The sequence below is a fragment of the Megascapheus bottae genome, chromosome 35 (assembly GCF_031878675.1).
Source record: "Megascapheus bottae isolate mThoBot1 chromosome 35, mThoBot2.hap1, whole genome shotgun sequence".
In the NCBI taxonomy this organism is placed as follows: domain Eukaryota; kingdom Metazoa; phylum Chordata; class Mammalia; order Rodentia; family Geomyidae; genus Megascapheus; species Megascapheus bottae.
Window position 1 is genome coordinate 4,425,022 of NC_143543.1, and position 14,936 is coordinate 4,439,957.

Genomic DNA, 14,936 nt, shown 5'->3' on the forward strand with positions numbered 1-14,936 from the left:
GTCTCGCACAGGCTCTGTGTGTCTCTTTGTGCAGCTGGTTGGTTTGTGGCGCTGAGCAGCAGTTCTTCTCAGATTCAGAAGAGCCGCTTTGTCTCCGTGGCCATTCTACGTGGCTGGAACCGGTCCCTGCTGTCTTCTTTGTGCTGGATTTCTACATTTTTCCCCTGTGACTCAGTTCTCTCTATCTCACTAGAAATTTAACAAAAAGGAACACACAAAATACCAGCTCCTTTGGGACATGGCAAAGGCAGTAGCCTTCAACAACAAGTTGGAAAAATCGCAAACTAGCAAGTTAATTTGTAACCTTAAGTTCCTGGAAAAAGAGCAACAATCCAACCCTAATCCCAGTACAAGGAAGCAAATTATTAAAATCAAAGCAGAATTAAATGATTTGGAATGCAAAAAAATATAGAAAGAATCAACAAACCAAGGAGTTTGTTCTTTGAAAGAATGAATTAACAAATTGAAAAACCCTTAGCAAATCTTACCAAAAAAAGAAGAGAGCATACCGAAATAAACAAAACTGCAGACAAAATGGTAATATCACGACAGAAATTAAGAAGATCCACAGTATCATGAGGGAATAATTCTCAAGCCTTCACACCAACAAATTTGAGAATCTAGAAGAAATGGATGAATTCCTAGCCCACATTAACGTACACACACTGAACCAAGAAGAACTAACCCAACTCAACAGGCCTATTTCAAGCACTGAAATAGAAATGGCAGTAAGAGACCTTCCACCTAAGAAAAGCCCAGGGCCACATGGATTCACAGCTGAATTTAATAAGGTCTTCAAAACAGAGCTCAAACCAATACTCCTCAAGCTTTTCAATGAAATTGAAAATGAAGGTTCTTTACCAAAATCATTCTATGAAGCCAGTATAACCGTCATCCCCAAACCAGACAGAGATTCATCAAAGAAAGAGAACTATGAACCTATTTCTTTGATGAACATCGATGCAAAACTTCTCAAGAAAATAATGGGCAAATGTCTACAACAACTCATCAAAAAGATTATACACTATGATACAACAGGATTCATCACAGGGAGGCAAAGCTGTTTCAACATACACAAATAAATTAATATAATTCAGCACATCAACATGAGCCAGGACAAAAATCACGTGATTGTCTCAATAAATGCAGAAAAAACATTTGACATTATCCAACACCCCTTTATTTTAAAAGCTCTGGAGATACTAGGAATCCATGGAACATTCCTCAATATAATAAAGGCTGTGTATGACAAACCCACAGATAGTATTATACATAAGGGCGAAAAGCTAACGCCATTCCCTCTAAAATCAGGAACGACAAAAGGATGCCCACTCTCCACTCCTCTTTAACAAAGTATAAGAATTCCTAGCCACTGCAATAAGGCAAGATGCAAGCATATAGGGGATCCAAGTAGGGAAAGAGGAAATAAAACTATCCCTCTTTCCAGATGACATGATTCTCTATTTAAAGAATCCTATAGATTCTACTCCCAAGCTCCTTGAGCTGATACAAAACTTTGGAAGGATAGCAGACTATAAAATTAACCCTCAAAAATCAACTGCCATCCTCTATGCAAACAGTAAGAAGAATGAGGCAATAATGAGGAAAGCAACTCCTTTTGCAACAGCCTCAAAATAATAAAGTACCTAGGAATTAGCTTAGCTAAAAATTTAAAGGACCTTTTTGATGAAAAATGTAAAATCCTGAAAAAGGAAATTAAAGCAGAACTGAGGAAATGGAAAAACCTCCCATGCTCCTGGATTGTAAAAATCAACATTGTGAAAATGACAATCGTGCCAAGGGCTATGTACAAATTCAACACAATACCATCAATACTCCAATGTCATTTTTTAAAGAATAGAAGAGGCCTATTCAAAATTTCATATGGAATAATAAAAGACCCCGCATAGCAAAAAAACTTCTTAGCAGAAAGAACAGCGCAGGAGGAATTTCAGTATCAAACTTTAGTCTCTATTACAGAGCTATAATTAACAAAACAGCTTGGTACTGGCACAAGAACAGGCCTGAAGACCAATGGCATAGAACTGAGGACTCAGATATTAAACCACAGACCTATGGCCACCTAATCTTTGACAAGGGAGCCAAATATATAGAATAGAAGAAAGACAGCCTCTTCAACAACGGGTGCTGGCAGAACTGGTTAAGCACCTGCACGAAACTAAAGTTGGATCCTTCTTTGTCACCTTGCACTAGAATTATCTCCAAATGGATCAAAGACCTGGAGGTAAAAGAGAACACACTGAAAACTTTACAAGAAGGAATAGGAGATACAATAGGCCTCCTTGGCACAGGTTGAAACTTTCTTAATAAGGTCAAGAATCACAACAAATCAGAGAAAGGCTGGATAAGTGGGACTGCATTAAACTGCGGAGCTTTTGTATGGCAAAGGACATAGCTAGTAAACTAATTAGGAAGCCTACAGAGTGGGAAAAGATCTTCACCAACCATACAACAGACAAAGTCCTCATATCTAAAATATATGCGCACCTCAAAAATTTGAATCACTCCAAAACTAATCTCCAAAGTAGCAACCATCCCATTAAAAAATGGGCCAAAGATTTAAAGAGAGTCTTCTCTGAAGAAGAAACAAAAATGGCCTATAGACACATGAAGAAATGCTCAACATTTCTGGTCATAAAAGAAATGTAAATCAAAAGTACACTAAGATTCCACCTCACTCCAGTTAGAATGGCCAGGATCAGGAAAACGAATAACAACAGATGCTGGAGGGGATGTGGACAGGAGGGATCACTTCTACAATGTTGGTGGGAGTGCAAATTCATTCAACCACTATGGAAAGCAGTGTGGCAGTGCCTCAAAAGGCTAAACATAGAACTCCCCTATGACCCAGCAATTCCACTACTTGGCATTAACCCAACAATCCAGAAACCAGGGCATACTAAATTCACTAGCACAACAATGTTCATTGCAGCACTATTTATCATAGCAAATATATGAAACCAACCTAGATGTCCCTCAGATGATGAATGGATCAACAAGATGTAGTATTTGTACACAATGGAATTCTATGCTGCTGTCAGAAAGAACGACATTGCCCCATTTGTCAGGAAATGGAAAGACTTAGAAAAAATCATATTAAATGAAGTAAGCCAGACTCAAAGGAACTTAGGCTCAATGGATTCCCTCATTTGTCATAATTAGTAGAAACCTTGGGCTCTCATAGCAGAGATTTACAATAGAACAAAACCTAGATGAATAAGATCATATAGTATAATTCTAAATGAAAGGATCTCCAGAATAAAGAAAAAAAGCTGTATAATGAGTGATTGTTGTCCTTAATGTACTATATGATCTCTCATATCCTTTGCTGTCCCTTTCTTATCTCATATTGTTACCGTATCTCACTTTGTTACTTGATATATTGGATATATTTTTATTTGGTTATTTGAAATTAGATAGGGAAGGGGGAAAACAAGATGGGCAGGTCGGGGGAGGGTAAGGGGGACCAAGACATGTGAAAGGGTATCAATGTATGTGAATTTATGCTCCATCTATCTGGCAAATGTCATGTAACCCTTTTATTAATTACAATAAAAAAGAGAAAAAAACAAACAAGATGAAGGGCAGGTGTGGGAGGTGGGAAATTTGAACCAAGACATGAGAAGGGATATCAATGTTTGTAAAGAAATGCACCTTTTATGTGATGAATATAATGTAACCCTTCTTTTAATTACAATAAAAATATATATGTAAAAATAAAAAAATAAAATTGAGATATGAGGCGAAAAAAAAAGAAAAACCCCCCATAATGGCTGAATGTATTTTTCAAATTATTTTAATCACTTTACATTATATATATACACAATTATATATGTTATATATACATAATTTTTTCTTTTTATGTTATCAATTAGTGTTGTTACACTTTTTACCAAGAAGACATTATATTTCCAGTACTTTATCATTCGTTATTTTAAACAGATTGAATTATTGTGTTCTACATATTTAAAGAAACATAGGACTCTTTAACACATGTAATTACATGATGTCAGTTTTATACTGGAAATATAATTATGTAATTGTCAAAGAACCCCATTGTGTTTATGTTTGTTTTAAATGGCACACTGCTGAGCAAATATTCCTAAATTGTTAGCATTTTCATTAAATATATGGTGACAATATTTCAGTTTCTATTGAAGTTTATAATTTATTTTCTGTTTTATTTTAATAATTTATTAAATGGGGTTGAATTATTATTCACGAGTAAAACAGTGATGTCCCATTCATAACAATCAATTCCTACTCGTCAGAACACATGAATTCCCGAATACCCACTATTCATATGTCAGTATGCATGTTGGCCATCAGAAAGGAAATAAGGTTATCAAGTCTAATTAAGACAATGACACAAGAGATGGGGCTTTAGATATCCCGTCAATGATGTGCAAATGTTATAGTCATTAGAGAGGTGACGTTCTGATGTTGACATTGGTGCTAATCAAACATCAAAAAAATGACAAAATATTCAAAATTTACTGCTCACTAAGATGAGGGCTCACCGGCCACTTAATTCTGTAACATATATTCCAAGCTTTGGCTCACCTTAATTTCATAACAGGCACAAAACAGAGCAAAACTCTGGTACTTTTAGAGTTAAATGATGTCACACAATTTTACTTTATATTGCCTGTTGTGAGGATACAGAAAGCCATATGCTCATGCACACAAGGAAAACAAATGAAATAAAAATCAACAACACTTTTAGACAGAGCATTAAGCTCAAATGAAATCCCTAGTTTCAAGGTTGATGGAAATTACTAGAATCAGCGGAGCTCTGTGGCTCACAATACTAATCCTAATTATTCAGGAGGCTGAGATCTGAGGTTAAAATACAGCCCTGGCAGGAGGTCCTGAGAAACTTATCTTCACTTAACCACCAGAGAACCAGATGTAGAACTGTGTCTGAAAGTGGTAGGATACAAGCCTTGAGCCAAAAACCATTCAGGTAAAGGGTGTCTATTCTGATGAAGATTTACTGAGAAAATTATGTTCAACCCTATTGATTCTTTTGAATGAAACGAAGACTTTCATATCATTTACAGTAGAAGCACTGAGTATATAGCCAAAGATTGGATGCTTAGTTTGAATGGAATTTCAAACACAAGAACTTTAAATCTTACGTTTTCTGAAATGTTGCAATATATAGATTTAAACATACATGTTTATAAATAATAGCTTTATACAGAGAAAAAGTCCTTAATCATGTTTCACATCAGCTAGTGATAAAATTCCCTGAGTACTCCCGACACAAGAAAGAAGACAGCAATAATTCCCAACTGAAACTTTGGTGTTTTGTCTAAATTCCTCCAAGCAAACCTATTTCCCACATGCCTAAGCATCTCCTAAATGTCTACATTCAAAGATTCCTACAGTAGAACAGAGTGTATCTCATGTCTGAATGTATGCCAAGTTACTATTACAATGGCCACTCCCCAATGTCAATGGAGAAAAAAATAAGAAAATAAGAGGTTAAAATTTGAATATCGAATGGATGTATTGATGTTGTAAGGTATGGTTATGGTGGGGAGGATTGTTTTTTGAGATACAAATAAGAATGGCCAAAAGACACATAAAGAAGTGTTCAACATCTCTACCCATAAAAGAACTGCAAACTAAAACATCACTGATATTCCACCTCATTTCAATTAGAATGGCCCTTATCAGGAAACATAACAACAAATGCTGGTGGGGATGTGGCTTATATGCAACTCTACTGGATTCTTGGTAAGAATAACTCTAACACTAACCTGAAACCCAAACCTAACACTAACCTTAACACTAACCCTAACCCTAACCAGAACCCTGACCCTAATGCAAATTCAAACCCAAATCCTAACCCTGATCTGAATCCTAACCCTATCCTGAACCCTAACCGTAACTCTAACAGGAACTCAAATCCTAAGCCTTCTCAACATGAACCTGAATCCTAATACTAAACTGAACTAGAACTGGAACCCCAATCCTAACAATAACCCAAACCATAACCATAACCTGAAAACTAAACCTAACCCTAACCCTAACCATAATCCTAACCTGAACTTGAACCTGAACCTAAACCTGAGGGAGAACGCTATCCCTAACCCTAACAGTAATATGAAACCTAATCTGAATCCAAACCCTAACCCTAACCCTTACCTAACCCTAAACCAAAACCTACACTGAATCCTAAGCCTAACCCAAACTTGAACCCGAACCCTAATTCTATCCCTAAACCTAACTCTGACCCCAACCAGAACCCTAACCCTAATTCTAAACCTAACCCTGTGAGAACCCCAACCCCAAATCTAAACCTAACCCTAAACCTAAGCAAAACCAACCATAACCAGAAACCTAACCCTAAACCTAACCCTAATTGTAACCATTACCTGAACCAAAGAGCCTAACCTGAATCCTAACTGTCAAATGAAACCTAAACCAAATCCTGACCCTAACCCTAAATTGAGCATGAACCAGAACCTAACCTTTATCCTAACCCTAACTCAAACACGGATCCTAACATTAACCCTAATCCAAACCCTAACCCTAACTCGAACAACACAATCCCTAAACGTAACCCTAACCATAACCTGAAACTGTAACCCTAACCCTAACCTGAAACCTAACCCTAAATCTAACGCAAACTCTAACCCAAAACCTAATCCTAGGCCTAACCCTAACCGTAACCTGAAACTATAACCCTAACCCTAACCTGAAACCTAACCCTAAATCTAACCTTAGCCTAACCCAAAACCTAACCCTAAACCTAACACTAACACTAACCCAAACCTGAACAGAAACCCTAAGCAGAACCCTAAGGCTAACCGTAAACAGAATCCTAACCCTAACACGAAACTTATCCCTAACATGAACAACAACCCTAGGCCTAACCCAAACCCTAGTCATAATCCTAACCATTCCAGAACCCAAACCAGAACTCTAACCCTAACCAGAAACCAAACCCGATCCCTAAGCCGAACACTAACATTAACATGAACCCCAACCATACCCCTAAAACGAACCCAAAAGCTAACCCTTAAACGAACATGAATTGAACAGGAACCGGAACCCTAACACTAACCCTAATCCTAACTGTAACCTGCAAACTAATTCTAATCCTAAACAGAACCCTAACCTTATTAATAACCGGAACTGATCCTGACCCTGAAACTGAAACCTAACCCTAATCTGACACCTAATCCAAATCCTAACCCTACCCTCAACCCAATCCATAACCCTAACCTATACCCTAATCCAGACGCTAACCCTAATCCTAAAACAAACCTGAACCCAAAACTGTACCCTAATATGAATAGTAAGCTTAACCGTAACCCGCACTCTGAACCTAAACGGACCCTGAATGTTAACGTTAACCCTAACCAGAACCCCAATCCTATCCTAATTCTGAACCCTAACTCTAACCCTAAAACAAACTCTAACTTGTATCCAATCCAAATACAAAGCCTAAGCCTAACCCTAAGAGAAACCTACTCCGAGCCCTAACCCGATCCAAACTTGAACACAATTCCTAATCCTATCCCTAAACCTAATTCTAAGCATAAACCTAATCCAAAGGCAAAACCTAACCCTAATCTAACCCAAACATGAACCCTAAATCAAACCCAAAACCAAACTTAAACCAAAACCAAAACCTAACTCTAACCTAAGACGAAACTGAAAATTAACTGCAACCATAAGCCAAACTCTAATCCTAACCCTAACCTTAAGCCTTACCCAAACCCTAAACCTAGCACTAACCCTAACCTGGAGCCTAACTCTAACCCTAAAACAAACCTAATAAAAAACCCTAACTCTAACTGGAACTTGAACCCAAACCCAACCCTAACCCTAACCCTAACCCTAACCCTGACCCTAACCCTAACCGTAATCCTAATCCTAACCCTAACCAGAACCCGAACCTTACCTGAATCCTAACCCAAACCCTAAAACAAACAATAACCCAAACCTTAAACTTAACCCTAACCCTAAGGGGTCCCATACCCCTAACCCGAACCTGAAACCAAACCCGACCCTAACCATAACCATAACCTGAACCCGAACTTAACCCTACCCTGACAATAATCCTAACCCTAACCCTAACCTAAGCGTAACCCTAACCAGAGTCCTAACCCAAACCCCAACCAGAACTCGAATATGAAACCTAACCCTAACCGTAACTGTAATCCTAAACTGCATCCTAACACAGCATCCTAATTCTAACCCAAACCCTAATCTGGCCTGAAACCAAAACGAAACCCTAACTTGAAACCTAACCCTAACCTTAACTCTAACCTGAAACCTAATGCTAACACAAAATCTAACCCTAACCGGAACAGTAACCCTAACCTTAACCCTGGCCTTAACCTAAACCCTAATCATTGGTGGAAACCTTACTCTAAACCTAACCCAAACTTGAACCCTAACTCTAAACAGAACCCTAAACCAAACCCTAAACCTAAACCAAACCATAACACAAACCGTAACCCTAACCCTACCCATAACTAGAAACCAAACGCTAACCCTAACTCTAACCAGAACCCTAAACATAACCCCCTGCCAAAATTCTAACCCAAATCCAAACCCTGACCCAACACTAACCCTAAGTCTAACCCGAATCCTAACATTAAACCAAACTCTAAACCTAACCCGAACCCTTAAAGAAACCTAATCTTAACTTGAAACATATTCTGAAACAGAACCATAACCCTAACCCGAACGACAAACCTAAACCTAAACTAAATCCTACCCCTAAACAGAAACCAAACCCTAACTCTTACCCAAATCCTAAATCGAAACCTAACTGTAACCCGAAACCTAACCCTAACCATAATTCTAACGCAAACCTAACCCGAAGGCTAACCAAATCCTAACCCTAACTGTAACCTGAACTTAACCCTAAACCTAAACCCAAAGCCTAACCTAAGCTGAACTAGAAATATAAGCCAAACCAGATCCCTCACCCTAACCCTAACCCTATCCTGAACCCTAACCCAAACCCTAACAATAACCCAAAGCTGAACTGTAAATCTTCCTCTAACCCTAACCCAAAAAGTAATCCTAAACCTAAACCTAACCCTAATCTGAACACTTACCCTAAGCAGAATCTCAACCCTAACCCTAAGTCTAACCCTAACACTACCCTGAAAACTAACCCTAAACCAAACCCTAATCCTAAACATAACCCTAACCCTAAACCTAAACCAAACCCTAACTCTACACCTAATTCTAAACCTAACCATAACCATAACTCGAACCCACACCGAACCCTACCCTGTACACTAACCCTAACCTAACATGAAACCTAACCTTAACCTGAACCCAAAACCTAACCCAAACCCTAACCCTAACTCTAAACCTTAAACCTAACCCTTCCCCTAAACCAAAATCAACACCAAATCCTAACCCTAACTCAAACGTGAACACGAACTCTAATCCTGTCCCTAAGCTTATGGCTAACCCTAAGCCAACCTGAACCCAAAAATCTAACCCTAACCATAACACTAACCAAATCCAAATCCTTACCCTAATCCTGACCATAACCTAACCGTAAACTGTACCTGAACCCTATCCTGAACCCTAACCCGAACCAAAATCCTAAACCTAACCCTAACCCTAACCTGAGTCGTAACCCTAACCCTGAACTGAAACCTACGCCAAATCCTAATCCTAGCCCCAAACTTAGTCAGACCTGAACCTGAACCCAAACTTAATCAGGATAGTAACCCTACCTGTAATCAAAAACCTAAACAAAACCCTAACACTAACCCAATCTGTAATTCTATCCCTATCCTGAACCCTTCACCACACACTAAAGCAAACCCTAAACCTGATCCGAACCCTAACATTAACCCTAACCCTTACCGTAATATGAACCTGAGCCTGAACCCTAACCCTAACTCTACCCGAAGCCAAACCCTAAAGTGAGCCACAACACGAAAACTGCCCATAACCCTAATCTGAACCCGAAGCCTAACCCTACCCCAAATGCTAACTCTAACCCGAACATGAATCCAAACCTGAAAACCAATCCTAACCTGAACGCTAATCCTAACACTAACGATATACCTAACCCAAACCCTAACATGAAAGCTATCAGTAAGTGTAACCCTAACACAAACCTTAACCCAAAAATGAACCCAAACTCCAAACACAACCTTAACCTGAACCCTAACCCTAGCCCTAACCCTAACCTGAAACTGAAACCTAAACCTAAACCCAAACCTAACCTGAATCCTAACCGTAACCATAATCCTAACACGAACCAAAAACTAACCCTATCCAGAAACAAACCCTAACCCTAACCCTAAACCGAACTCTAATCCTAACCCAAACCAGAACTTAAACCCTAACCCTATCAGTAACCCAAAACCTAATCCTAAACCAACCCTGAACCCTAACCCTAAACAGAAACATAACCCTAACTCTAACCTAAATCTGAAGCCAAAGCCGAATAATAACCCTAACCTGAAACCTACCTATAACCCCAACATAACCATAATCTGAAACCTAAACTTAAGCCCTAACACCAACCTGAACACTAAACCTAAACCACCCAAACCTGGACCCAAAATCTAACGCTAACCCTAACCTTAACCTGAAACCTAATTTAAAACCTAACCATAACTCTAAACTAACCTATATCACATCCTAACCATAAATATAACCCTAAGGGGAACCTGAAACTAACCACCCGAATCCGAATTATAACCCTAAAGCAAGTCCTAACCCTAACCAAAATCTAACCCTAACCCGAACCCGAACGGTAAACCTAACCCTAACACTAACCCTAACCCCAAACTGAACTTGAATCCTAACCCTAAAACTAACCCCCTTCCTGAACCCTAACCCTAACACTAACCAGAACCCTAACCCGAATCCTACCTCTAACCCTTAACCTAAGACTAAACCGAACCTCAACCTTAACCCTAAACCTAAACCAAACCCTAATCCTAACAATATCCAGAACCCAAATATGAAACCTCAACTTAACTAGAATCTGAAGCATACCCCTAACCCGAATGATAACACTAATCCTATCCCGATCCCTAACCCAAAACCTAAAACTTGTCTGAGCCCAATTCTGAACCCCTACAGTAACCCTAACCATAAATCTAAACCTAATCCTACCCCAAACTATAGCCATAATCAAAAGTAACCTAAACTCTAAACATCACCCTAACCTGAACTTTAACCCAACAACTAACATGAACCCAAACCCGAATCCTAAAATGAACACTAAGAAATCCTAAACTTAAACCTAACCCTAACTCTAACCCAAACTCTAACCCAAACTCTAATCTTAACCCTAATATTAATCCTTACCCAAACCCTAACCCAAAATCTATCCCTAACTATAACCCAAACACCAAACGTAACCTGAAAGCTAACCCGAACGCGAACCATAATCCTAACCCTAAACATACCCTAAAACCTAACCCTAACCCTAACCCTTAACCAAAACCTACACTGAAACCTAACCCTATCCCTAATTTGAATACAAACCCTAATCCTATCCCTACACCTAACTGTAAATTTAACCCTAAATCTAATATTAATCCTTATCTAATACCTATCCCAAACCCAAACTCTAACCCTAACACTAAACTCAACCCAAAACCTAACTAGAACCTAACCCAAAACTTAAACCCAACCTTAATATTAAGGTGAACTAAATACTAAACAAAAGCCTATACCTAACCATAACATCGATTCGAACAGTACTCCAATCCTAAACCCTAATCCTAACCCTACACTAAACCTAACTCGAATATTAACCCTAATCCTAATCTGAACCCGAACCTAACCCAAATACGAACCCTTACCCAATACCTACCGAACCTGAAAACTCAGAACAACCCTAAACCTAACGTGAATACTAACCGGAACTCTCAATCTAACCCAGACCTGAACACTGCCTCTAACCTTAACCAAACAGGAAAGTGAAACCACAAATTCTACATCATTCTGAAGAGCCTGGTGGTCCTTGCCAAAAAAGCCAGCCTCTGGCGATTCCTGAGCTCGGAGGAACACAAGTGTGGCCCACACAAGGAGACAAGGCACATCATCTGCCAGGTGGACAAGGATCTGCTTTGTTCGCAGTGCTCCCACTCTCAGGAGCACTAGTCTAAGAGCCACCAGCCTGAATAAAGGGTTGCTGAAGAGCAGCAGGAGGCCATTTGCAAGCTGATGCCAAACATCTGGAACAAGATACAAGAAAACTGGAAGAACATCCACAAGAGCAGGAGACTCATCATCCAATGGGTTCACTTTGTGAGCCTGTACCACCAAGGAGGTTTATACAATGCTAGATCGGGAACACCATGAGGAGGAAAAGCAGCATTCAGAGAGACTTCTCAGCCAAGGAAGAGAGGGTTTATGGCAACTCAGCCAAATGGAGACCCAGATGATTCAGAAGAGGCACCAGCTCAGAGAAACCTACCAGGAGCTGATCCAGATGTACCAAAGCCAGACCTGGAACTTCTCCAGGCTGTCGACTGCACACTGGAGAGTTATAAGGGTGTGTTGGCCTTCGTGCTGTGGCGCTCTGAGGCCACAGCTCCATGCTCTTCCAGTCCCTAGAATACTGGAGAGACTCAACCAGTACCAAATGTGCATTTCCTTGTGAGAGGCTGCCCTCAATCAAGATGAGCTGCACGATCCTCCGCAAGAGGTTGGAGCGACCTGTGGAGATGCACTTGGGAATCCTGCTGAACACTCCATCGACTCGACCGCCTTCGGGGCCCAGGTCTTCAGCTCGGGGAAACATTACTGGGAGCTCAGTGCCAATGGTTCTTCCACCTGGGCTGCAGGAGTCTTTAGGGACTTGGCGGTGGGGAGAGAACTCCCCATGGACAGTATGTCACAACCACTTTCTTCTCTTAACTATGAAATCCAACACCTATGACAGTCTTTTCAGCACTTCTCCACCTGTGTCTCACTAAATGGGATTGCATGTAGGGCAGTAGCCATGAGCTGAAGATTTCAGGGAATGTGTAAAGAGTTCAAGCCCTATAACCCAAAAAGCAAACAAGGAAGCAAAGAAACCAGACAAGAAAAAGAACAAAAAGGGAAGAAAAGAAACCTTTTAGCCATGGCATCAAACCTCACTTTCACTGAAAATTTACCTGAAATGGACAGGGTAGAAAGAAGTTGTCAGAACCATTTGCACGAAGAAGGAATTGAAAGGTGTTCCTGCTGCTGCAATGTAAATTCCAGCACCTACTGATATGTCAATCAAGTTGCCTGACACTGTGAGTTGTTGCAAGCCCTTCCGGGACCCCGCCCCTCTCAGCATATATGAAAGTGCTGGTCAGCATTTCAGGCCTCTCGGAGAAAGGGCCAGCCCAGCGAGACTGTCTGCGTTGGGAGCTTGGATAGCGTCACTGAGTGTGAGAGCAGTAGGATCTTCTCTTTTCATTCTTGTTGAACTTTGGGTTGGTCTTTTATCTGATCCCTTGGAGGATTGGTACGTTCATTAGTTCAGTCATTCTGTTGGTCGGTCTTGGTCAATTGTGGGGCTAGCACCCGGGCCTGAGCTATATCCCTGAGGTCCTCTGGGCTCTGGGCTAGCGCTGTGCCACAGCACTGCAGCTGATTACTGAGTGCTTGATAGAAGAGAGGAGAGAAGGGGGTCAGGCGCGCTTTCCTGCACGGGCAGGCTGGGAAGAAGGATCTTCAGATCTCAGCCCCAGAGTACCTGAGATCAGCGGTGTGAGCAGTCGATGCTGGCTCTCCAGTTTTAACTGTGGATGGCGATGCTCTGCAAGCCTTCCAGAAGGAGCTCAGCTGTGCTGTCTGCAGAAATACCTTCCGAGACCCAGTCACCATAGACAGCAGGCACGGTTTCTCTCAACCTTGCCTCTACCTGTCCTGGGAAGAAAGGCAGACCCTCCCAGGAATGTGCCCTGCCTGCCTTCAACCCACCCAGCAGGGAGACCTCAAATCTGACTTCCTTCTCAAGAGCCTGGTGGCCCTTGCCAGAAAAGCCAGCCTCTGGTGATTCCTGAGCTAGGAGGAACACAAGTGTAGCCCACACAAGGAGACAAGCCACATCTTCTGCCAGTTCAACAAGGCCCTGCTCTGTGCGCAGTGCTCCCACCCTCAGGAGCACGAGTCTCACAGCCACCATCCCGTGGAAAGGGCTGCTGAAGAGCAGCGGGAGGCCATTTGCAAGCTCATGCCCACCATCTGGAACAAGATACAAGAAATCCAGAGGAGCATCCACAAAAACAGGAGACTCATCATTGATGGGAACCCTACAGCTGTTGCTATGACATCCAGAAACCCTAAGTTTATCTAAGCTGGACTTAGTAACTGTAAGGCTCTATAACTGAAAATATTGCTTATTGTTTCTACTACCCCTTCCTTGACCACCCAACTGCAATATTCTGTAAGGTAAAATAACTTGATTTATGTATCCTGTTTGGCAAACACTTTGACCACCTCCTGACACCCTTCCCAGGTTTGTTTCAGGTATATATTGTATAGAGGTGGTTACTCAGCAATATCACTAGGCAACCTGCTTGCCTCAATCACCTTTCTGCTAAACCTGTATATTCTGCAGTGCAGAAAATGAAGATTGAGACCTTGATCAGAATACTGTCTTGGTCTCCTTTCTCATGTCTGGTTTGTCTCTCATTCTGGTCCATTCTTCCTCGAGCTCTTGTTGACTACCCTGGAGGCCAGGGCAAGTGGCTCCCAAAATGGGGCTCGTGGCACGGAAAACTGAGGTGAACGTCGCTAGAAAGCTGGTTGTTTTCTTTAGGTCGCCCTCTTGTGTAAGAGAGGACATGCATAACAGCCACCACAGAGGGACCCATCGGCGATACCGGCCCAGGAAGGTAAGAGAAGACCCATATAAGGACCACCAGAGAAACCGTCTGTGACACAGGCCCAGGATTAAGGACCACCACAGAGAG